Source organism: Corvus brachyrhynchos, unplaced genomic scaffold (assembly GCF_000691975.1).
Source record: "Corvus brachyrhynchos isolate BGI_N302 unplaced genomic scaffold, ASM69197v1 scaffold221, whole genome shotgun sequence".
Classification (NCBI taxonomy): domain Eukaryota; kingdom Metazoa; phylum Chordata; class Aves; order Passeriformes; family Corvidae; genus Corvus; species Corvus brachyrhynchos.
In genome coordinates this window covers 2,016,467-2,041,929 of record NW_008236622.1, presented here as the reverse complement: position 1 = coordinate 2,041,929, position 25,463 = coordinate 2,016,467, and the positions used below count along the sequence as shown (strand labels likewise).

Here is a 25,463-nt window from a genome sequence, read left to right as displayed (position 1 = left end):
TGTGTGTGTGTGTGTTTAAGAGCAAATTAGTGTTCCTGCAGGCTGTTTAGAGGCACTGCTGGTGGCAGGGAAGCTGTAGCACCTTGAAGTGCATTCATATATATATATTCCCACACTTCCAGTTGCTAAACCGATATTGTCTGGTTATTTGGGAGAGAATACTTTATAGAGAATTGGAAGGAAAAAAAATCAAGTAAATCCTTTTCCTTTGTCGTTTAGGCTGCACAGGAATATCAAACTACATTTTGACCTTATCTATCTACGTTCATTTTGTTTTACTCTTCTGTGTAATCGAGGTGATAACCTCAGCCCTAAATACCCCATGCATTTCCATCTTTTCAATTTCCTCTCCCTTTTTCCACACCTCAGTTACTGAAGGGTTTTGTGGCAGAGAGTAATTTTAATTCCACTGTGCTTTGAATGACCTCAGAGCTCAAATAGCTGTGCAACTTTATACTATTTTCCTTGTTGCAAATAAATGCTGCATGGAAGGCTCCCTGCATGATTCAACGTTATAGAAATAAAAATGTTTAGATCACAACGTGGTTTGCAAGGGTTTAGTGAACTAGTTGGCAGTTTTGTTCTTCGGAAACACAAGTGAAGGGGGCAAGAATGCAGATTTGTACCAACAGAGAGAATGGCAGAAGTACTGGAAAGTGAACAAAACTTGTAACCTTGCCACTGTTGATACACCAGCGTAAAAAATAATGGTTGCAAATTCTGCGTATCAACCGAAAGTATTACTTAAAATATTGCCTAGAGGAGCAAGTAATTTTTCACACAAACAGCTGATTCAATATGAAGTAGGTACATTTTTTACTCTTTTGCACTACAAGTTTACTCCCTGAACTAATCCCAAAATATTTTCTCCTAACAAATTCATCACTTTCAAGCTTTAGAGTCTGCTGTAATCATTGAGTCTGTCTTTTATTATATTACAGGTTAAGTACTTCTGGTATCACTGTTACAATATCTACCTAGAAGTTAAGAATAAAAATTTGAAGTTCTGGAAAGTCTATTCCTTTTGTTAAAATATTCTAAAAATTTTAGCTCTTCAAGTAAAAAGTATGTAGCATTTTCTAGATGGAGCTTCAATTTCCAGACTTTCTCTATTGGTCCTTTTATACCTTTTCAGATCTAAATGTCTCTCTCTAAGAAATCAACCAAGTTACCATGAAAATAGATTATGATATTGAATTTCTTTTAAGTTCCCTAGGCTGTGTCACCTCCTTATTCTACTCTCTCTCCCCAGATAATCATATATTTTATGAGATGGGTATTTAGACTTAAATTAGATAAACTTCATTGGTCCCTTTTGCAAAATATCTGAACACAAGATAAGGCCAATTGCAGAGGAAATTTGAAAATTATCACAACAAACCAATTTTCTGGAAAGAGACTTTCCTGTCTTTACTTATACCCATTTTTAAATGGCAGCAAAAATACAGAAATCAGTTAAGTTTATTGGTTTCAGACTGAAATTGTGGGGTTTATTTTCACCATGTCATAATGGATTCATGTTGCTCCAGTTTGTATTTAGGAGAACAGGACTGGATGACATTTGATTCTTTTGTTGATACGGAAACATTGCTATTCATCTGAGAACACCTTCAAATGGAACCCAGCCTGCAATTTGGACTCTAAGCCTGAGGTAATTAGGTTAGAATTATATTTACAGAATTAAAACCGATGAGGAGAAACAAATAATGATTATTTATGGTGTTTTCTTGACTCCAAGTTCTACATCTTACATTATTTTATAAATTTCTGTTGAATTCTTATCCCAGAAGGCTGTTGAACACAGACTTTCAGAACCACTGCATACTGCTAATATGAGACTTTTTTCAAATTGTTTTTAGAAAACCCCGTCCTCTCCACGCATAACTTAATGGGAGACAAAGCAAAAACTATGCACATGTATTAATTTTGTCTCCCAGAACAAGTTTTAGAAGTTGACTGGTGAAAACCTGTAACCTTTTCTCTCTCTTTTAAATGCTATTTCTTGCAGACTAAGTGAATTTGGTTTTTTTAGCCTAAAAAGGTATTTCCATGGCTGAATGAAAAAGCAGTTTTGGAGAAATTGGATGCAACTCATTGTTTCACAGCAGGGTAGTTCCTTCTCTCATTTTCCCTTGTTGGTGCTGAGGTTTGGGTCCTGTTTTTTTTCTTTTTCTTTTCCTTACAAAGTCTCTCAAGGTTTTTCAATGACTTTGAGGTCAAAATTTTGGTTAATGCTGGGAAAAGCATGGAAATGTGTTGCTGCAAACGTTATTACTGGGTAAACATGTGGTCTCTCTGTTACCATTTATTGACTGCTGGTAGTGTTTTTAAGTCATATCTCCTAGAAAATTTCCTTCTCAAAATATTTTTTTTCTATTGCTCGAAAATGTTTCAGGCTTATTGCTTGGATGTTTTCTGACCTCTGTCCTTGGAGTAATTCCACTTTGAGCATCTCCTACATCTCACACAGTTTAGAAGCCAGCTGATGAAATTTCCTGGAATTTCTTCAGTTCAACTGCTTCAGCTTGTAGTGTTCAAAGGCATGGGCTTTAATTTTCTTTTTGGATTCCTAGCAAATTGGCTCGGATTTTTGTGAATCAATCCATTACCCATGACTGCCTTGGGGATATCAGTCCTTGCTGTATGACATTTCAGCTTGCTATTTTAAATTCAGTTTATACAAACTATATTATTTAATACTGCTGTTCTTATTTCATGGCCAACACTTTACAAGCAGAAGCCATCCCTGTCTAGGCTGTTTGACATCTTACTGAGAAACGGGGTCATTTTAGAAAGAAAGCCATTACAATTGAGCAGGCTGTAGAAAATCAGTGCCCTAAACTTAGCTGAAAGTGGGGAGATAAGCTGGAGATATTCCCTGAATTGTTAATGCCATTAACTCCAGGAGGAGTAGGATGGCAGAATACTTGCTCAGTTTTTAGTCCAAAAAGGGAAGAGCCTCATAGATTTTACGGAGCAACTTTACCAGACTGATAAAAGTCATGACCTTTCTTATAGAGAAAAACTGGTAACTGACACATCCTAATGACAGACCTGATCAGCCAGATTGGAATCATAGTTAGTCAAGTCAACTTATCACATTTATTTAAAAATTTCTTTTTTACTTGGCTGAAATCTTAGAGGGAACAGCGTCTTTCCTGGAATCTTCCATTTGCTTACTCAAGTTACATACACTTGCAAAAGCTTTTGAGCTCCTAATTGTTTTCTCTTTGTTGGTACAGTGTTGATTTGAGAAGTTTCCTTTATTCCACATAAAATTGTTATTGTCAATTACTTATTTAAAACACTTTCAGGATCATTTTATGAGATCACCAAATGTCTGGACTCCAGAAGGTTTATAAATCTCTGCGAGGCTCTCAGTCTTTTCAGAGGTATAATTGCAGATGGGCCCATCTGTTCCCATTTCATTTTCATCTTCCATGTTTATGTACCTATTTTATATTTGGCAGTATATGGATGGCAGAGGGGTTCAGAAACTGGTGTAAAGGTGCTAGTGCTTGATATTGTCAAGTCTGAAGGAAATACACCAAATTTTGAAACTTGAAAAAGAGGTTGTAATAAATAAGTGAATAACTTCAAATTCAGAGTTTGTGGACAAAAATTATGAGAACCTACAAACCCAATAGAAGTCACAAAGATAAATTTGTATATAATTTATTTAAAGGATGATATCTGTTTTTTTCAAAGGAGCTAAATGTTATGGATCACTGGTCAACCCAAAGAGTAGCACCATTAATGCAGTTGTAAACTAATAGGGAACAAGAGGAATTCTCAACAAAACTCTTGGAAAATTTCAAAAGCATGGAAAACATTTTCCTAGCATCTTAGATCAGGCATTGACACATCTGTGCAAGTAACAGACTTGTAGGTCCCCTATATGTATATCAGTATAAAACATTTTTAAATTGGCTCATACATTTTAAGCTCCGAGGGGTGATTTGGTTGTGTTTTTTGTAAACATTTTCAACTAAATCCCCACCTTTGATAATAAAAAACAGCAGTTGAGAGAAAAGGCAAAATAGTTGCTGAGAAACCTCTCAAATTCACCTGCTTGTGAGGACTGCCATGGGTTGAATGTTCTTTGGTGCATTTTTGCTCACTAACTAGCAGTGACAGGGCCTCACTGGTCGTGCAAAGGCTCTGAGTGCCACTGTGCTCTGGGTGTGGGCACTCTCAGGGATGATCCTTTCCTGTGCCCATTGCAAGAGCTGCTGCTGCAGGCGGAATGGAGCCAGAAGGCAACAGTGGCTGGTCTGCATGGGAGAGAGGGGTAGAAGTTAGCAAGTGAGGAATAGGAAAGAATCTCTGCCTCTCAGCTGATGGAACCTGGGAACCACTTCTCCAGATATGGCTGACTGGTTTAGCAGCCCAGGAAAGTTCCAGCATCCTGTCTTAAATGTCCAGCACACAATCAGGAGAGCCAAGGGATTTATACAAATGTAGTTTTCTTTATTCCAGCCTAGGATCCCACTCACATCACTCAAACAAGCTCTAACAGAAAGTTTTATTCAGACTACCCTGAAAAAGCAGACTTGTCATACAGGACATAGCCCATAAATTCCCTCACTTTGTTCATACATCTACCTTTTTATATAGCTGGCTCAGGTTATATATGAAACTAGCAAATATCTTGTGACCTTTCAGTTTTGATAACCAAATTACTCATGAATGACAGAACCTTTAGCACATTATTAGCCATCCAATAAAAAGTGTCTTCTTCATATGACACATAATATATTTTTGGGGGGGTGGGGCACCTTTGTGGTCTTCAATATTGCCATAAAATATAAAATAGCTGTTCTTGGAACACAGGCACACTGGTGGGGAAATTCTAAGCAAAGAGTTCAAAGTAGAAAATCCTCTCTTAGGTGATAACAGCTGGGGGTTTGTTTCTCTTTTTGAGGTATTCTGGCACAACCTGTTCCAAGCTGAAAAGGGAGGCAGATCAGCAGATAGAATGTAGGTGAAGCAGGTCCATGACATGACTCATCACTTGAATTTTATAACCTTCTTAAATAATTATTTACCTTTTTTATACTACCAAAAAAAAAAAAAAATTCAATTTCCTTCATTTCTCTGTACTTTCTGACATTGAGGCACCTCATATCAGTTGGGTACAGTATTAGTATTGTCCCTCTTTTACAAGCTAGGATGTGATACATGGAGATTATTGCCATGTGCAGTTATGTTAGAGCTGAGTTGCTTCTCTGAGACCTCGGTGCTGTTATGGTGAACTTCCCAGGTGTTGGAGTAACAGCCTGAGCTAAGGTTAGGTCCATTTTAGGTTCATCTTGGGCTAATAGCCCTGCACTCCTTTTTTAGCAAGGAACGGTGACAAGAGCCTTGTTAGGTCTGAAACAGGTGTAATTTGCTCATCATTCAGATTCACCATTCAGTTTATGAAACTTCAGTTCATATTTGTGGAAGAGCATTCTATGAAAAATACTGCTGTCTATTTGTTTCACAAATATCCACTCCTTGGCCAACATTTGGACCAAAGTGCTGGACTGGAGGTACCTTTATCAGGCCTATAAGCACTGTTCTCATGTCCTTATGCAGGGATTGACTAAACTGTGCCAGTCAGTCTGCTCTGCACTGCAGTGTCCTGGCAGACAGGCTGCAGGACATCACTGCATTAGTCTGCTAAGCTCTGCAGCACTCCCCCATCTCAAGGGCTACAGTTCTCACTTCACACTGTTCTCTGCTCAGAACGAACGATCCCCTGAAGTACATTTACAGGCATTCTCTACTTGCAACATCTATTTAGGTATGTGCACAGTCCTCAGCATCTTATAGCATTTTTTTTTTTTCAGATTGTTTTTACTACATACCCTCCTTTATAGGTACAGAATGGAAATAAAAGACATCTGCTTGAGGGCAATAAAAGACATCTGCTTGAAGACTGTCATGAGTCAGATCCCAATTCAGTATTTCAGAGTCTTACTCTTACATCCACTTGTCTCAGAGTGAATTGCCCTTCCTTCTCTCTCCTAGATCACTGGAGTGCCTCATTCTTTCAAGTCTGCTTCCACTCTATTCTGCAAGCTTGAACATACAAAATATAAAATTAGATTGGTAAAAAACAAATAAAATCACCAAAAATATACCTCTTCTTTTCAAGGAGTCTTTTCAAGGACCTCTTCTTTTCAAGGAGTGACTGGTTATTCTGAAATACTACCCTAATTTCATAAGAATTTTTTTTCTCAGGAGTGGTTTCCAATTAATGCACAATATCACCGTACCACACAGCATTTAACCTCTCATTAATTGCCACTAATGACACATTACTGCATCAATAGTTTTTGTAATAGATTGAGTGATGTTTTTAACACAATTCCTCAAGTAGTTCTCTCCCACTTCTTTCTGACAGAAAGATGATAAAATACATGCAATGTTTCTAACTGATGACCTTTTCGGTTTTGGAGTTGGATGATTATTTGAAGGCAGTGTTCTTGGTCTTAACATATTAGAATTCTTTGTGCTCTATACAGACATTTCACATCCTTTATAGAGCACCTGTCTCACAATCTCCTTTTCTTCCCTGTAACAATGGCTTTTTGACTTGTGTTTGTTAGAAACCAGACTGAGACCTTTACATGCATTGGTAATTTGTTGGGATTCAAGATAAGAAATCGTAATTAATTTGGCAAAGACCCCTGTTTTTCTGTCATGTGTTAGACTAAAAAATAATAAACAGCCTCTTTCTAATGGAATGAAATTATTATCAATGTGCAAAAAGGATGTCTTCATTGAAAGAGTAGGTCCCAGGTGTTTCTATAAGGCAATACCAATTACAGTGTTAAAATCTCCATGATTGCCTCTGTTTCTGAGATCAAATGGACTGAAAGGTGCTGGGACTTAGCCTGAAAGGTAATCTAGATTGGTTTTTTTTTTTTACAGTTAACAAAAGAAGACTTAAACATATACTTTTAAAGATGTATATATTTTTTCATTAAATTTACTCATTCTACATTAACAGGTAATAAAGATGCCAATTCATTGACATCTTCCATGTTTCTGTGTAATGAAAATCCAGCTGTGAACTTTCAGGCTCCTGAATGCTGCCCTAATGGGCACCATTTAATTAAATGGTCCCTGCAAGTCTGTCAGTGATCCATCTGCTGCAGGCCTTTTCAATTTGGCAGTCTGCAGAGGAGTAAAATGAGTTACAGAATAAAATGCACAATTTTCTGCTGTGAAAGGTTGGGGTTTGTACATTGGTCAGAAAAGTTTTACTGTGCAGAATCCAGGACTGTCAGTTCTGGTCCTCTCCACTGGAGGACAGTCTGCTGTAACATCCTACTGCCTGCTCTGGCAGCAGTGTTGGGCTGGAAGGAATCTGCCTCAAGTTCCTTCAAGGGAGGGAAAAACATTACCAGTCCTACGACAGAGTTCTGAAGTTCAAGCCAGAGACATTATAAACATATTTAAGGTTTTCCACAAAGGCAAAATTAGTGCCTTCTCCAGCCTTACGTTTTTTCCATGATACCAGGTGATGGAAAATATCAGTAAAAATAAGAATCTGGCCACTAAGTCCAGGAAATCAAAACATCTCTGTAGAATTTGGGCAGATTTATAGAGAAACTATCCAGGGATTGGCTGGCCAGTAAAGTACTGAGAAGGGAAAATTATCCTTTTTGCTAAAACTGCAAGGAAAACTGAGGGAACCAAGAATTGAAGACAGAGATGTAGCTAAATACACTGTAAAAAACCCTATGTTTCCCTCAAGGTCCTGATTCATCTCAAACTAGTAAGAAAGAAATTCAAAGGCTTGATAAAATTGGATAGATCACAAGGACATTGCAATTTATTGCCCAGTGGTGTTTGCTTTAATTGTCAGCTGAGTTGTAATTATCCTTACAGAATCCAGTCAGTCAGTCCCTGTCCCAAACCTGCAGAATTGGATGGACTCTTGTTCCCAAGAGTCTGTTGAGTATGGAGAGTCTATTTCTTTTTATAAGTTTGTTTTGTTTGAGGGGTTTTGGTTTGTATGTAAAGAATAACATTTGATGTGCCTGAGTGCACATTTAAATATTTCATTCTCATCAAACAACTTTGCTTACAGTTTTTTCCTGCAGCATATGTGCATGCAAGAGATTGAGGGTTCTCACTCTAATTCAGAAAGCACCATGGGGATGTGCTCAAGTTTATAGCCTGCATAGATAAAGGATACTATAATGGTTGAATTAGCTGGATTTTAGGTATCAAAACACTGGAGCTCAAACATTAATGCAGATTTCCTCTCTGACCTTGAGTAAATCACATGTAATCTCAGGCTCCATTTCCTTGCCTGCAAGCTGAGGGTGCTGTTCTGCTTGATAGGCAAGAACTGTAACGACTGTGAGGTATTTTTATAATGGAAACTCTGAGTATCCAGATGCTCACACCTATTCAGCCTAACAGGGGAGGCTTATGCACTCTTTCTGCCCTCTGCATGAGGCAAACATGGATTTAGAAGTTACAGCGCAGATTTGTCTTTGTAAATACCCACACAAGTATCTCTGAAACATATTCTTTTTAACCCTATATCAGATAAAGGAAAAAAAAAGCTGTTAGTGCCCCTTGTACGATCTAGACAAGGTTTTTCATATCTTTCATGTAGGAAGCATTTTTCTAAGCTAGCCTAAAAATTAATTTTAGACAAATGCATAGTAAGTAAGGGGGAGAGGTCCTGCAAATGTGTCCTAAGGAACTGAAGTGCCTCTTTGTTTGTGTAAGGTAAATGCTGGAGTAGTTTCATTTTATCCTACATCTACAAAGAGGGATTTATTGTTCTTTCCTTGCTTCTCCTTGTCAATGACAAATAAAGAGTTGAGAGATTAAAGTTTATCTTAAGGACCTCGATTCAGTAGAAAATTGCACCTCAAGGTAAATGTAGACCATTTAATTTTTTTCAGACACTATTTTTTATTCTAGCATTATTCCATATTGCATACTCAGAAACTGTACTGAAAAAAAAAAAAAAAAGCCAACCTAATTGACTATTGATTCATCTTCTAAAGAAGAAAAGTACTCAGAAACTGTACTGAAAAAAAAAAAAAAAAAGCCAACCTAATTGAATATTGATTCATCTTCTAAAGAAGAAAATGGTTTCCAGTAGTTGAAAGGATGTCATTTTCTGCTTTGGATCTTTCATTATCATGGTCATATTTCTTAATACATGCTGTCTTGACAGCATGTTCTTGAGGTCCTCAGAAATTGCTATAGTTTGCAAACCCTTTTTTAGTAGCACATTCCAGTTTCACAAAATACACTTGGCTGAGTGTGTGATAGCATGGGCAGTAGCTGTAAAATAACGATTTTCCCTGTCATCTCTGAACAATTTCATTCTATCAGCTGGCATGTCAGATGTTCCCTTGCCATGTGTTTGGCTGAGGGAAGAATTTTGGAACTGCCACAAAGCTTTGTTTACAGGACTGAGAGGTTCATGAGATACCCAGTCCTTCCTTTACTCTTGCTATAGAAGTTTGTAATGTTTGATACACAGGAGAGGCACTTATGGTCCCTCTTGTCTCACAGATACATCAGCATTAGTCTGCCCCAAGACATTTAACTAAAATATAAGACGCTTCTCAGAAGGCAATATGGTATTTTGTTCCAGCATTTTCTTGTGTTCCTAAGTATGTGGAAGGAGGAATTCTTTTTGAACTACTACTGAATTACAGAAGTTTTCACTGCTCCTGTCAAAGAATGGTTGAAATTCCAACATAGTTCTTTTCCAGATCGCATTGATTCTTCCACTGAACTGTGATCATTTTTGATTGGCTTGGGTTTGGGTTGCATTGTAATGTACAGAGGAGCTTTTTATGTGGCAGTATAAGGAAAAGTATTTGCATTTTTGACAGGCAACAGGGCTGAAAGTCTGTGCTAATCATAAGAGCAGTTGTATCATTTGACATCAAAAGCCAAAACCCTTTTGCTTTATTTGCATGAACAGTCAGATTTTGAAGCTGTCAGATGATGAACATTACTGTAAAAAGGCAAGTACTCATAGCCTGAAACCAGTGAGCTAAGAAATATATAATATAAACATAAAAATTGTACTCCTTTAGAAAACTCTGCTGTATACAAATGATAAGCTTCCATACCACTATTGTAGCATTTGTTACGCAGTATGACCAGCAGGAAAAGGACAGAGTGGAGGTCACACCTTTTGAGTCAGAAAGAATCGGTGTCTAACTCTGCTGAAAACCCAACCCATAATAGAATCAGTTTCAAGACCCAATATACCTAATTGGTTTCTTTTTGTTTCTGTCCATTCAAATATTTGTTTATGTCTTCGTATTATCATGTAAATCAATCTTATCCATATATTCATTACATATATACACACGTATGTATTAGATATATAGACACAGAGATATGTATACACATACGTGTTCCATAATGAAGCATCTTGAATTCATTAATGAAAGTTAATAGTATCTTCCAAATAGTTTTTTTTCTTTCTCTATAATTCATAGGAATCTTACAATGTTACTCCCAACAGCAGGAGAAGAACTGGCTTGCAAAACAAAATTTTATTAATTTTCAAAATTGCTGGCTTTCTTCTTCCAGTTTTAAGCTTCATTTATTATCATCTTACTATTTTAGTAAAATTCCATTGTATCAACATGGGCAAAATTATAGATCAATTTGATCTCTTTAAGAATAATTTTCGTAGGTATTAACTTAATCTTTGGAAAACATGAGTTCATCTAATGCATTCTAAAATCTGAGTTATTTTTGTGCAAAGAGAGGCAAGTTTTATGTGTCAGTCTGAAGCCTGGAAAAAAAACCTTTGTGTACTTTAGAGCCATTTATGAAGGAAGTAAATATCAATGAATTGCAGCCTATACAGCACAAATCAAACAATCTTATGACTACATACCTTATTTGTTTTGCCTTTATTCCAAGTATATATTTCTCCTTTTTTGTACCAAAATGAAAATGTTGATAAATGGATGTATTTGCTTCTATAAGCAGTCAATAATTTCATAGATTTTAGTTCGTTGTTGATGCAGAGACGTGGCTGAATACAATGAATGTTCAGAACAGGCCAGAACTAAAAAAAAACAAAAAACCAAACCCACAACCACCCCCAAAAAACCCAAGTTAAATACTAAATCTGTATTCCAGTTAGGTGAGAAAACTAAGGTTTTCTGAACTTCTTTCATTGTCACCCATATATATTTGCATAACTCTTCTCAAGAAATCTTGGCAGAAATTTTGTGTCTGCTTCCAATTCTTTTCATTCCCAGCACAAGCATGGAGAATATATTTCCAGATGTTCAGTGCATGGACAGAAACACAATGGTTACTGATGGTAATTTCCAACCCATGGCAAAAAATTTACTTGGATCACCGTAGGAGAACGCAACCAGGGTAACAAAAGAGAAGTAAAAAAACCAAAAAAGCCGGATTATAATTTTATAACTTAAAGGTTGGAAAGCTAATTCAGCTTCTAGAGGAAAGAACTTAAGATCACTGAAAAAATTAGGCACTAGTAAGACTAATTGTGTGCTGAGATGTTCTGCAATGACATTCTTTCTTTTTTGTCATATTGACACCAATTTCTACCAATCTGTGTGAAATGCCTTTTTTTTTGTACCTTGATTATTGGAAGCCATACCTATTGCCACCTCACGGCAGAGAAAAAGCCACATTACAGGACATTGTTTTACCTGATTGTTTCTGGTAACCACTTGCATTTGAACTCTTTGGGTTACCTTCCCAGTATAGGAAATGTCATGATGAAGATCTTGGCTTATTAAAGAGAATGTTTTGTTTGGTTTGCAATACGTTTGTTGTGACCTATGCAAACACCTAAGGATGTGATTCTAATGTAATACACCCACAAAAATAATTTTTAAAAGAGTCAAAGAAAAGAAAACCCACACGTTTCTATGCTGGTTTACATGGTAACAATTTTACAGTTCTCCCAAGAGGCATCTTTCTGCCTTCTGATCTGATTGGTCACTTTAATGTTTTGCAGTGTCATGCTCTTACTTCTTTCACTTGTCAAAAACCCCTGTGTTCTGCAAATAGCAAATACCATGTATTTTAATAACTTAATGATACCTCTTCCAACCCTAATTGTTTTAATTGTTGCAATCATGGCACTGTAACACCTGCAATTCAGAGTTCATACGAAATATTAAGTAATATGAACCTGTGTAGAGGGCTGTCAATAGGTCACCTGTAAGATGCCCTGCTCTGTTTTAGCCCTTTCTACAATTCTGGTGAGAAAGAAATGGTTCATAAAGAATTCCCCCTGAATGGGCTGTGTGATGTCAAGTGAAAAATCTGCTCATGTTCGTGTGTGTTCTAACAGAGTGTGCTCTCTGCAGCTCCAGCTTTGCCAGAAGGATTGCAAGTAAAATGGGTGGAAGGAATTAATTTATAAGTTGAGTGGCATAGGATACAGTTTCCCAGAAGAATTGAGATTAATATGGATTAGAAATTTTTACCTCCATAAAAGTTGACAGAGAAGCCTATAAGGGAATGAGAATCCTGATTTCATGCACACTGAACCCCAGAGTTTATAATGGTTAAGTTCTAAAGGCAAGTGTCCAAACACATTACTGCAGAATTTCTTTGCTAAATGGAAGCTATCTTCCTTCGTGACAGAGAACTGGAAGAGCAGAGCAGCTGTCAGTCTGAGATGCAATCAGTCTCCTACAACATATGCTTCATGACAGGCAGAGAGTGGGACAGAAAATAAACATCATGGAGATTTTCCTGGCTGAGAGAACATGCAATACAGAAAAACAGACTGGCTAAGTAGATTTATTTAAACAGTTAGTGAAGCTAAAGTTTTTCACAAAACTCCATTTCAGGCTCCATACTCAAAATAATTTCAATGCCTTTTGAGGCTGATACAAACCAAAGTAAGAATAATGTTCAGTAACAGAAAATAAAATAGATTTGGTTTTGACAACAGAAAATAAAATAGATTTTGTTTTGACATTCTTAAATCATGTTTCAAGTTTTCATTTTGCTGTGACATTTCAAAATAATATTTAACCAAATTCAGTGTCTAAGGAGTCAAAATTTGGAAAAAATATTTTGACAGAACAAGATATTTTGTCAACTTTCAGTGTGTTTTTTCATTAATACATTTGTGTAGGAAACAAAAGTAGTAGTTTTGTTCAGGTATAGTCCAAGCAGATTGTTATCTCTGAGTGTATTCTTCTCCACACGACACCAAGTAAGAAACAAGTTCATTTTACAAATGCTTGTACTGGATACTGCTCAGTGCTACACAGATTTGCCAGGCCTTAGCCTAAAATTTCCCATTGTTTTCATTGATACCACCTCCTAATTACAAAGTGAGTTTTAATAAATTTAATAAGTAAATTTAGAGTAAAGTTTCTTTACTATAAAAGGGTTAATTTTTGTTTCAGTGCAGTTGTAGTAATCTCAGTAAGACAATTTGTAGCTGCTGCTAACTGAGTGTTATGAAACTGTGAAAGTATACAGTCAGGAAATTTATATTTCTGTTAAAAGTCTGAAAGTTTTAAACTGCCTGTCATGATACTGACATTTTTCTAATACTATCTGCTTTAGTAGAGATTAAAATAATGTGGATCAATATCTTTTGTGATATTTATGTCTTTCACACTGCCAAATATATCGTAAGCATTGGAGAATAATATGGCAGAGAAATTGATTTCCTTGTCTATAAAGTTTGCAGACCAAAGCCCCACATGGTACAAGCCTCCTTGCTTACAGAACTATAGTGACTTATGTATTTGTAGTTCAGGATCCAAACTTTGCTTACAGAAACTGCCTTTAATAACTTTTGAAGGTAAAATGCATTTACTGAGGCCTCTATCTGGTTTCAAAAGAACCACTCCTACTGAAACTCTTTATGAAGCTCTTGCCTAGAAATTTGATTAAACCCAACCCCAAATCTAGTAACCTATATAATATTAGCGCCAATGGAAGATCAGTGCATCAGATTAATTTTGAAGTAGGATGGCAGCTGGTAAGTGAATTCTGCACTGAAAGGGGAAGAAAGTTCAGCTTCTGAATGCATTAGTATGTAGACGAATGACATTCACTTCCCACTTCTCGTAAGTATTATGTGTGATCTCAGAGTCCATAAAGACAACAGCAATACATAGGTAAAGTACTGCAGTACACTGCATTTTCTGAAAGGTGTTCTGCCAGCAAACTGAAACAGGATCCAGGCAGCCCTTAGCAGGGAGTGTTGCCTTGGCTGCGGCATGAGTTACCAGAGAAGCCAGAAACGATGTGCTTTTCACCATGTAGCAAGACTGTGCTGTTACAGAAGTCTGCAGTCTGTCTCTAGTCAATTCCACTCTCCCTCAAACACAAAACTTTCAACAGTTAAACAAAATTCTTTAAAAAAAAGTCTTTGGGCTGTGACAAAGGACAAAATTTCACAGAATTTAGATGACAATGGTCATAAAAAACCCTGAAAATGCCAGCAGCATAGAAAAGCAAATTCCAAAGTTAATTAATAAATGTAGCATTAGTACATACAGTTTCTGTGTAAGTATCTCCAACTTGCTCTATTTCAAATTATAGATTGTTTATTTAGCATACTTCATTGCCAGTAAAACTTTTCATTTAAATACAAGTTTATAAGGCAAATTATCCAACTGTGAAACTGGGGACACTCAACTGTTTCAGCCCATTGCAATCTTTTTTAAATGTCCCCCCCCAGTAATCTGCACTTGTCTTTATAGTGCCTACAAGTGAAAAGGATTATCTAGTCAGAATACATCAGTATATAATAAATGTGCTTCATTTCTTCCGCAGTCCTTAAAGCTGACAGCCAAAATGAATGTTTGTCTCAGCATTGACACCACTGGTACTTTTGTAGAGACTATTTCATGGTCCATTGGACCCTAAAGGACATTGTTTTTAAAGGCATATTATCAAAAGGGGTGAAGCATGCCATCAGAGTGCTTACCAGTTATGTATTGAACTTAAGGGCAATAGTATTGCTTTGTTGATATTGTAAGGCTCTCTAGTCAAAATGTATTAAAACTAATCTTTATCCTTCTCACCTTTTATAATTATTTTTTTGTCTAACCAGTAAATACAGGTCATGCAAGGAACTTGTACATCTTCAGTAACTTTGAAAGAAGGACAGAACAGTGCTTTATATTCAAGTAATTTATCTTTTCTGTATTTATATAAAAAACTTACTATCACCACTGCTGTTATACTAATAGGCTACAGTGCCACATTAACTAGCTGTGAAAGCAGCACAGCTCTATTTCCCATTTTGCTGATTTATGTGGGAAAAAAATCCAACCTACATTCCTTTAAAAGTATGCAGATTCACTGTTAGGGATATTTCCATGAAGTAATCATTCTTGGAAACATCTCTTGAGTTGCACAATGCAAATTTCTGAACCTCAAAGGCGGGGGGCTCATCAGAATACTCATTGGTCACCTCACAGCTGTGATAAGATTGCGTGGGCAATGCCTAATTTGATCCAGATTGCAGCAGTGCTCACTGGGTTAGATGCTGCGTGGTCCTGACAGCTTAACTGTCAGATAAATTGCTGCAGTTATAGCATATGAGCAAGCCCATAAGCTGATCATATTAATGTTACAAAAATATGACACCAAAAACTAATAATGTTCTTTGAGGCATCTGGACAGAAGAAAATCTAATCTTGTCTAAAAGATCTCCATTAGCAGTAATCATTCTGTAATACGATCAACATATTCTTGTCAAAGCAGATAGTACTGTGCAGCACTAGGAAAACTGATTAAACATGGCATGCTGTTCTAAAATAAACCTTCAACTTTGGGAATCTGAGCCTGCTGATTACTCTGGATTTGTTGGTTAAAACATGTCCAAGCCATTTTCAAAATATCTTCTTCTTGTGATTTGTTCTTAGTAAAGGAGAAATACACAGTAGTAGAAAAGGAAACAAAATCAGAGGTTAAGTCCCGTAGAATTTGAACTGCTTGGGGAAGGGGAAAAAACCCAAAACATCTGAGAAGAGTTGAGCCCTTAGTACAATAATCTTCTATTTCTCCCAAATAAATGCAGGTTTATCCATCCTTTGCTTGTAATACCTTGTGATATGATTGCATAATCAACCAGAGTCCCTTCAAGGATGCCCATTCTTACACCTGGAAACTAAACACATCAAGAGTACACCAGGCTGTCTCCTTCTTTGTTAAAAAGAGGCTTTATACTTTAGTCTAAGCTTTTGAAAGTTTTTTGACAATTTGGTGGAAATTTATGCTGGGGAACATTTGGTCCATGATGCTCTAATGTTCCTTGCAGCAACAGAAATTAATGAATTTAAAAGTGAGAAAAATGGGCATCAAGCACCATGCATTTTTTGCTCAGTATTGTTGCTGTGGTCAAGGAAAGTCCTATGAATGATGATCTAGAGCAATGCAAAATAGATAAAGAGCTGTAATTCAGAAGGCATGAGAACGTGGGTTTTTGGTAGTTGGTGGGGGTTTTCTGTTTGTGTTTGATTTTGGTTTGTTTTTAGTTTTTTTTACATATATATATATTTAATTATTTAACTAATTCCTCTATAAAATCTCTCAATTACAGCAGAATCCAGCTGCTCTCCCAGGAGTGTGCATTCAGATGCAGAACACACAGGCTCTAATTTAAATTATAATTGGGAAAATATTTCGCCAGCTGTGAACTGGTTTCCTTTTTGGGCTTGTAAAAGGATCCAGACAGATCTGAGGAGCTTTAGTCTGCAGTATCTCAGTTCCTTAAGGCTGAGTGTGTTTTTGACAGGCTGTAATTACAGCCTGTAGGTGTTTACTTTCGCTGGAAAATTACTGAGCACCTTTAACAGCTGGCAGCAGCAGAGTTTCTCTAGAGAAGGCAAATGAGCTACACAAGGTGCAGCAGATCAGGATGGTGGTTGCTGCTTTCTCACGTGGGGGAGCTGAGCTGTGGCTGCTTGGGGACTCTCTACAAATAGTGATGAGGTGAAACAGGGGAGGAAGGCAAGGAATGATGTGAAAGACAGAGGTTTGTTTTTTTCTTGGAAAATGAGGATTTGCAGCCTCTTGGGTTGCATTTCAGAGATGGAGCCAGATGGGCCCATCAGTGCTTCTGTAGGTGGATGAGGGAAAAAGCTGTCCCCTGCATGACAAAGGGGTCGAGTTAATGCAGAACTTTGTTATCTCAGAAGCATGTGAAGTGCTGTGAAGTGCTATGAAAGAAGAATGATATGATTTGCAGACTAGAAGGAGGTTGTGAAAGTCTGAAGACAAGATGGAAACAGCAAGATGTCCCTGCTTCTCTGTAACATGAATTAATTAAGACCAATTTAGTTGTAGTTTTATGTGAGAGCTTGACAGTAATTGCAGTGGTTAGACTAAGGTGATAGCAAAGCTGTGAACCCAGTGACTAAGGATTTGAGGCAAAAATAGTCTTGAATAAAATACCCACACATAATGAAGAGTCTGGTTCCAAAATACAAGTGAGATGATTTGGTTATTTTCTGTGATGTAAAGACAAAGGCAGCAACCACCAGATAGAAAAGTAACAAGTCTTCAGCATGCCTTTTGTATTTTCTTTCTCTCAGCCATTTTGAACTGAACATCAAACACTTTTTTTTGTTCCCCTGATCAAAAGGACAGTTGTTACATTGGGATAAAGTATTTCCCAGTATTTATCCTTGTAAAGTGAAATATAGGGCTAAGTGTTGTAAAGTCTCAGAAAATTAAGTTTAGTTTCTCCTGGCACGACCTTGTCTAACAGGATGGGCATCTGTATCATGATGTTATACTGTCCTCATGAGAGAGATGCCTCGTTTTTACTGCAGGAAAGCTACTTCCAAGGTGAAAGATGTTCAATGTTGAATCATAAATTCAACAAGCCTACTCTGTCATAAGAAACAAATTCAATTTTACAGTAAAAATTGTACACTGAGTATCTGTGCTTCGAAAATGAAGATGGGCTGGTGATAAATGAGATCAGGGCAATAGATGTCAGACCCTCTAAATTATATGGACTAGACTGCAGATGGTACCAGCCGCACACTATGAAGTGAAAGGAAATGAGAGTGTACTCACTTGTATTAATATTTGTGTGCTAAGTATCTTTTAACTTGTGTGTGTGAAACATGAAAAAGGCTCTACTTTTCCCCCTGTAATGTCCAACCCTGGCTCACAGGAGGGGCAGGATTTGCTGACCAATGCCAAAAAGTCCACCTGGCACATTTCTGTCCCTCTACAAGGAGCAGGAAGGCAGCTGCCCCTCAGACACCTCTGGGTCAGTCTGCCTCCCATGCTGACCAACCTACAGACAAGCCCTTGCACAGGCTGTGCCAAGAACCAGTTTTAACCTCCCAGTACAATGACTTACTTGTTTAACATTTTTCCCTGATGGTTTAGCCCTTAAAAGTTAAGCTCATAAGGTACATCATTTAAACATGATTTCAAACTAGAAATAATGTTTCAGTAATATCTTATTAGAACTAATAACTCACTCTATAATGAAATTTTAACTCCACCAACAGTCAAACTGAATTAATTCAAAGGAGCATAGATACTCAAACACAGAAACCTAATTATTTCACTTTCTCTTCTGTCTGTACCATGCAATAATTTCCCCTTATTAAGACAGTATATTTCAGAGGAATTAAAATTTATACACAATGAATAATCTCTTAAAATATAATTATTTCTTGGATATTTTCAGTGACAGAACTATTGAGCAAGTCTTTCCTTGGAAGATGTAGATGAAGAAATTAAACTTAAAAAGTGCTGTGTGCCATTTGTAGTAGGAAAATATTTATATTGGGTTTATAGACATTTGTTACAAATACACAGGAACAGATTTTTGCATTTAGTTTAAAAATTTTAGCATTGAGATAAATTCAGTGAAATATGTTCTTGAACTTAATATGTTGCACGGTATCCTGGACTTTTGGTGATGTTTATATTTAATGTGATCTTCTGATTTACAGCTACCCAGAGATGTAAGAGACTGCCAAAGATCCTAAGCCTGCACTAATCAGCACAGATGATGGGTGATTTCAGAGATAAAACTCTCTTGGGAGTGACCATGTCAGTGTGCTGCTGTTGTGAATCATCTTTAAAACCTTCTTCATTGAGAGTGGAGGACATGCCCTCAATTAAGGGGTTTGGTGGTGGTGTGATTCCCACTACAGGTGGTTTGCTTAAGCCAACACTGCTGTGTTCAGCAGGTTTGAACTGAAGAGAAAGTGTTCTGGATTTCAAGATACTGCCATTAAAGGTAATTCTGAAATCCTTCCTCAAACATATACTGTCTTTAAAATGCGTTAAGAACTGCTTCCCTGTGTTTTCTGTAAAGGGTTTTCTACAGGTTTTGAAAGTTGAGAAAAATATCACCATCCCTTTCTTCCCATTAACTTGTGTTTCAAAAAGGATGGACAATAAATCCTTTCAATCTTGCTGGATAAGTAATATGAAAGTTATTTGACCTTCTGACAAAACAGAGTTGCTCAGTGTCCACTCACAATAGTGTGTGTCTAGGCCAGTGATGTTTCAGTCAGTGATAATTGTTGTGTCTTACAAGCAGGAGACATTGTGATTGATGCTCTCTAACACAGAAATCAAGAGAAGAAGAAAGGCACAGTTTGTGATGACAGGGAACTTCCCATTCTTGTGTTGTACCTCTTAGAACTTCTCATAATCAGAAGTTGCTTTAACCTTGTGAGCTACAATCCAATAGCTCTAATTGTGTGTTTGACACAGAGCACACACAGCTAAGTCAGGTTGTGTTCTAAGACACTGATGAGTGGCCCAGGTATGTACAAGGGAGGAAAAAAAAAGCATTTTTATATATTTTAATTAGGCAGAATAAAATCTGGCTTAGAAGAATTTAGTCACCTGAACTGCCGTTGCTGTGAATTACTGTACAAAATTTATGACTGTCCTTAGGGGCTATATTCTAAATAAGCTGATTAAAAAAAGGAAACAAAACGTGAGCATGCTTCCCGTGCATCTCTCATACCTATCCAACCAGAAGCAAAGCTCTTGGAAATGGAAAAATCCCAAGGGTCAGATTTTCAAATGACCAAGATCTCCCAGCAGTAACACACCTGTGATTTGGTGAAAACTGAAAGACCATCAGGGAGAAAAAAGATCAGAATGATCCTTGGTTATTAAGAATACATGAAATTTGTGGTGTGTCTGTATGTGTAACAGCTGAAGAATATTACAATGCTGAAAACTCATCATTGTTGGTGAATGCTTTCCTGGTATTTTGGGAAGAGTCAGAGGTTAAAAATCTTGATCTTGATCTGAATTTCCCTAACTTTCAGAAAAATCTTATAGCTCCACTATATATATATGTATATATGTGTGTGTGTGTGTATATATGCATATATAAAATTTAAAACTTTCAGCTCTATTATTTAATTTGGGTTTAAATTCTTATAGTATATATTCTCTGTGTGGCAATTTTAGATTTTGTTTAAATAAAATCAAATCAAATCGTTTATGAGGAAGGGAAAAGACATCACCTAAATTACTCTTTCGTATTTTGTTTTGTAAGTGTTTTTTTACAAACATGTAAAAATAGCATGTAAAAATAGCATGTTTCATTTTAAGGGGGAGAAAGAGGGATGAATCTAATTTCCTCAGGAAGAAAATGCTAGTTATATTACCAGACGTTCAAATTATGCACACTAAAATATTTTTATACTAATTCAACTTCTTAGCAGGAAATCATCTCTATGAGTAGTTAAAGTGAACCTTCTTCAATGGGCCAGATGGGTTAACATGACAAAACAGCACAAATTGAAAATGTGTTACTTATAACTCAGCACCCAAAATGCTGGAAATGACGAAATTCTTGAGAAAAAAAATTACTTAATGTTTTTAATTATTGTAATAAAGACTCGTTGTCCAAAGGTTATTTGTAATTGCTTTTGGTGAGTTTGCTTTGTATTTTCCCCCTTTATTTGTTTCTAAATTCCTTCAGAAATGAGACTAAAGACTTGTTCCAGTGAAGTGAAACTAAGCTAATACAAAAGTTAATGAAATTAATTAAGAGTTTTTGTTATAAATTCTAAAAGAAAAGTGCTTTGGAAATATTTTACACATTTTCAGAGGATTGTTGGATGTTTCAAAAATGCAAGAAGCTTAATGAACTGACTCAAAAGAGGCAGTTATTACATACTTTGCACCTACAAAGGACTTTCTACACCAGAGATTTTGGCATTTGCTTATTTCTTAAGATTTAAGTGTTGTGCGGATGTTCCATGCCTATTTTGAGGGTTTTTAGCTACTTTGCCTAGCAAAGGCAAAAAGATTTGTTTCAGCAGTCACAGTGAAGGCAATGGCCAAGGGACCACTTCTGAAAAATATACCTAAACTAATTTGGTGTGTGAAGGTAATAGAATAAGAATTATAATATTGTAAAAGACTCTTTGTGACACACATGTCTCTGAAGCCCCTGGAGGGACACTGACCCCAAAAGAAATGGAACCAGCTCCACGGTATGTTCCTGTGTGTCTCATGGTGAACTTTGTGGCATGATTTCTTTCTGTGGAAGCTCAGATAGGGGTGGGAGGCCCAGGGGTGCTGCTGACAAACAGAGGGACCTGTGAGAGCAGAGATGCTCTCAGAGCTGCTGGGTGCAGCAGGAACTGCTGGGTCTCTCCATGTGCAGAGGACGGGTCCAGAGGGTGTGTACATCCCTCTCTGTGCTCTGTTCCTGCTGCAGCTCAGAGCCAGGGCTGGGTTGCTGCCCCACTGACATTCCTGTTCCTGCTGGAGGCAGAAAGGGGCCCAGCCCAGCCTGAGAGCAGCTGTGGAATCCTGCAGAGTCCTGTTGGGAAGCAGCGTGAGGCTGGGAAAGAGCATCCTCATGAGGGCTGCTTTGGAGCAGCACAGAGAAGAAAAGGCTGTGGAGTGGCCCCAGCCATGTGTACAAGCTTTTAGAACTGTGTAATATCCATTTAAATATGAGTATTCCTATGAAAAGAAATAGCGTTCTATTCAGATTCAAGGGATGTCTGGTGCCATAATTTTGTTCAGAACCTCTTTTTTTTCCATTCCATGAATAGTAGAGTCTAATGGAGTTAGAAAAGAGTAAAAAGCTTGATTGTAATGAAAATAATTTTAATGAGTATATCAAATGAGTGCAATTAAAATCTAGATACATAAATAATATCCTGTTATAATTAAAGAGGGTTTTTTTCTCCAGAATACACATATTAAGGGGTTTTTGTGGGTTTTTTCTATTCTGATTTTTAAGATTAATTGAAAACCTAGGTCACTCCACACTGAGAAAAGTATTAACAAGAATTTTTTTTTTTTTTTTTGACTAAATCTTCAGCAGTTACCCAATGGTCTTGTTTATCTTTCATAGTGCAAAATTATTTTTTTGAGTATGTCTGCACTATTTTCATTAATGCTCCACCTGTTTTGGCTGGTTAATATTCATAGCAGTAAGTCATCATTTCTTGATTGATAAGTGATTGAGCTAATTCAGTATATTTTATTTAGTTAGAGCTCCATTTTTAGGCCCAGTTGTCTATTAAAATGTGCAGGAGACTACACAGGAGAAGAGAGGGAACATGGAAATAGAAAGAAGAGATATCACTCCTTGCAGAGCCTTGTTAAAGTGGGTGGAGGATTTGTCTGGGCAGAGCCTATGGCAAGATGAAGTGTGAGCTATTGTGGATTTATATCAGTGTCCTGGGGCCCGCCACCATGGCAGGTGACACAGTCACCCTTCTCTAGGCTCAGCTGCGTAATTTGGGACAGAGGCCATGAGGATCACATTTCTTATGTACCCCGAACCTGGAGAATTTAGTAACAGCATGAAGTAGACAGGTGAGGAAGGTTTTTGCCGGTGTACCAAATCCTACTTTCTAAACACATTACATGAATGTGTTAATAAGTTTAACTACCTAAAAAGTTATTTTTCTGTCAAAGATCCAGATTTTGAAAGGTTATAAAACAAATTAGTGGATTGTTGGCTTATTTTTGTCTCCATGCTCTACAATTTACTGATTGGGTAGTGTATTGATGACCATTATAAGAAGAGGATGACATTATTTTCAAAATTTCATGGAATTATAGACATGAGAAATGTAATTATTTTTTAGGTATATTAAGTTGGTAATGGACCCTCAAGTACAGGATTGCTGTCATGCATACAAGTTATATACTTTTTCACATTCATAAGTCAGTAATCATACTCTGATCTCTCGTTTTGATCTTCTGCTGAAAAAGCACTCAAGTGCTAATTTGGATTGCTAAAACTAGAGATATTTTTTTATAAGTTGCATTGACTTGAGCCAAGAAAATAATGGTTTGAAATGCTCCCAGAGCCTCACATGCCACAGCATTACAACTTCTGGTACATTACAAATGAGATAGACAAGTTTATCAGACAGTGAGTACAAGAGGTGATTGAGACAGTTCAGATTCAGAGACTGGTAAGAGGCACAAACAGAGAAAGATTTCTTTGTTTATTTGTTGGTGCATCCCATGACCAATGTGAACTGGGTGTGCAAAACAAAGACCTGAAAACTTTGTATGGGAGGCAGAAAAGCTTAGATATTAAACAGTACAGAGCTTGCTAATTTGCTGAAGAGTTGACCTATATTGACTCTCTATAGTTATTTTTATTTCAATTCATGAAACTTCGAAGCAAATGGAAAAGGTAGAGATAGGCTGAAACTAAACTAAGGATGAGGATGCTGGATGCTAGGTGCCATGGGAGTCTGCACTGTCTAGTAAATAAATGTCTGCTCTCCGTGGGGAACTCTTAAAATGAAAGCTTCCCCTTCTATTAACACCAAAAAAAAAAAAAAAAAGAATTGACGCACTGCTCATCCACTGTTCTGTTCTGAAGGATTTTATCCTTGAATACTCTAAAATCTCTTGAGTGCAAAAGGACTTCAGCTGGTTGCCTTTTCTAGTCCCACTGAACAACACCACCAAGTGCCTGAGGACAGCACTCCTGTGAGGAACCAGGAGATTCATGCTGTAGTATTCCCTAGCAATGTTGTGCTAAGGACCTTAGCTGGAAAACATATCACGTACATAGCAATTCGTCATTAAAACAAGTAGAGAAAGCGAAGGTTAAATGAAAAGCATTTAAGCTCTTATCAGGATAGGCAACATATTTTTCATGTTGGAAAAGCATGTTTAGACATTGAGTAACTGATGTATTTGGTTCTCATAGTGTACTGTAAATGCAGATAAACTTGATAAGCAAAGACATGTCTGCTGAATAAGAATGCAGTTTATAATTTTTCTCCTGAGGTAATGACTACCTATTCACCCTCCCCCTCCTCAGCAGCATCTATAAGACTTCTCCTCCATTCCCACTCACAGTGACACTGCAAGTTGTTCTACTTATTATTCTTGTATTGCCAACACTGCGCCTGTCATCTTTAATGATGTATGGCCTTACCTTAGTGGTGGTTAATCTAATGATGAACCCTGGAGGTTACAGGCACCATTTTCTCTGTTTCTAGCAGCCAGCATCACATGGTAATGAATATTTTGGGCTTTCCTCACTCCCCTGACTATGTGCACATTTATAGAAAGGGAAAACTATAGCTATGGCTTCAAAAACAGAGAATTCTTGGCAAGGAATCTTTGGTGTCTTCTGTATCTCATTCACCAATTAGAAAATATTGGAATAAGAATGAATTAATTCAGAAGAGTGAAAAAATCCAGGGGTGGCTCCAGGACTGAAGGTCCTCAAGTGAGAAGTAAAATCAAGATCCATCACTGCAATATCTCACATAGAAGTCTATTGAACACTTTAACATTCAATCAACCCAAAACTGCATATTCCAGAAGTGAAACTATTTGACTAAAGACACATGCTCTGTAAGAAGACAGGCTGAGAGAGCTGTAGTTGTTCAGCCTGGATACAAGACCCTGGGGAGACCTTAGAGCCCTTTCAATACCTAAAGGAGCTACAAGAAAGCTGGAGAGGGATTTTTTACAAGGGCAGGTAGTGACAGGACAATGGGGAATGGCTTCGAACTGAAAGAGAATAGGTTTGATTAGATATAAGGAAGAAACTCTTCCCTGTGAGAGTGGTGAGGCGCTGGCACAGGTTGACCAGAGGAGCTGTGGATCCCCCATCCTTGGGAGTGTTCAAGGCCAGGCTGGATGGAGCTCTGAGCCACTTGGTATAGTGGAAGGTGTCCCTGCCCATAGCAGGGGGGTTGCAACACATGATGATCTTTAAGGTCTCCTCCAACCCAAGCTATGCTGTGATTCTACGATTAATTACTCTTTTGGCTGAATTTGGCTGGATTTTCTGCTTTTGAATATTGTCATAGGTTAGCAAGCATTGTCCCGGAAGGGATGTCCTTGCTAAGGGGTGCTTACAGCTACCTCTGGGACCTGATAGAACCTATCAGCTGGCCAGTTTGAATATGGACAATTCTCTAAGCCACTTAAAGTTGTGACCGCCTCTGTGATACACACTTAAGAATAGACAGTCCCCTCCCCCCAAAGCT

At 37.3% G+C, this 25,463-nt stretch overlaps 1 long non-coding RNA gene across 1 annotated transcript in view; it reads left to right on the top strand.

Annotated features, from left to right (window-relative positions):
• Positions 1–19,926, top strand: part of LOC108444755 — a 185,067-nt gene extending 165,141 nt beyond the window's left edge. Inside the window, exons 4-5 of the long non-coding RNA XR_001859422.1 lie at positions 1,530–1,651; positions 18,945–19,926. This is a non-coding gene — a long non-coding RNA (uncharacterized LOC108444755). The remainder of the gene's footprint in view (positions 1–1,529; positions 1,652–18,944) is intronic.
• The last annotated feature ends 5,537 nt before the right edge of the window (positions 19,927–25,463 follow it).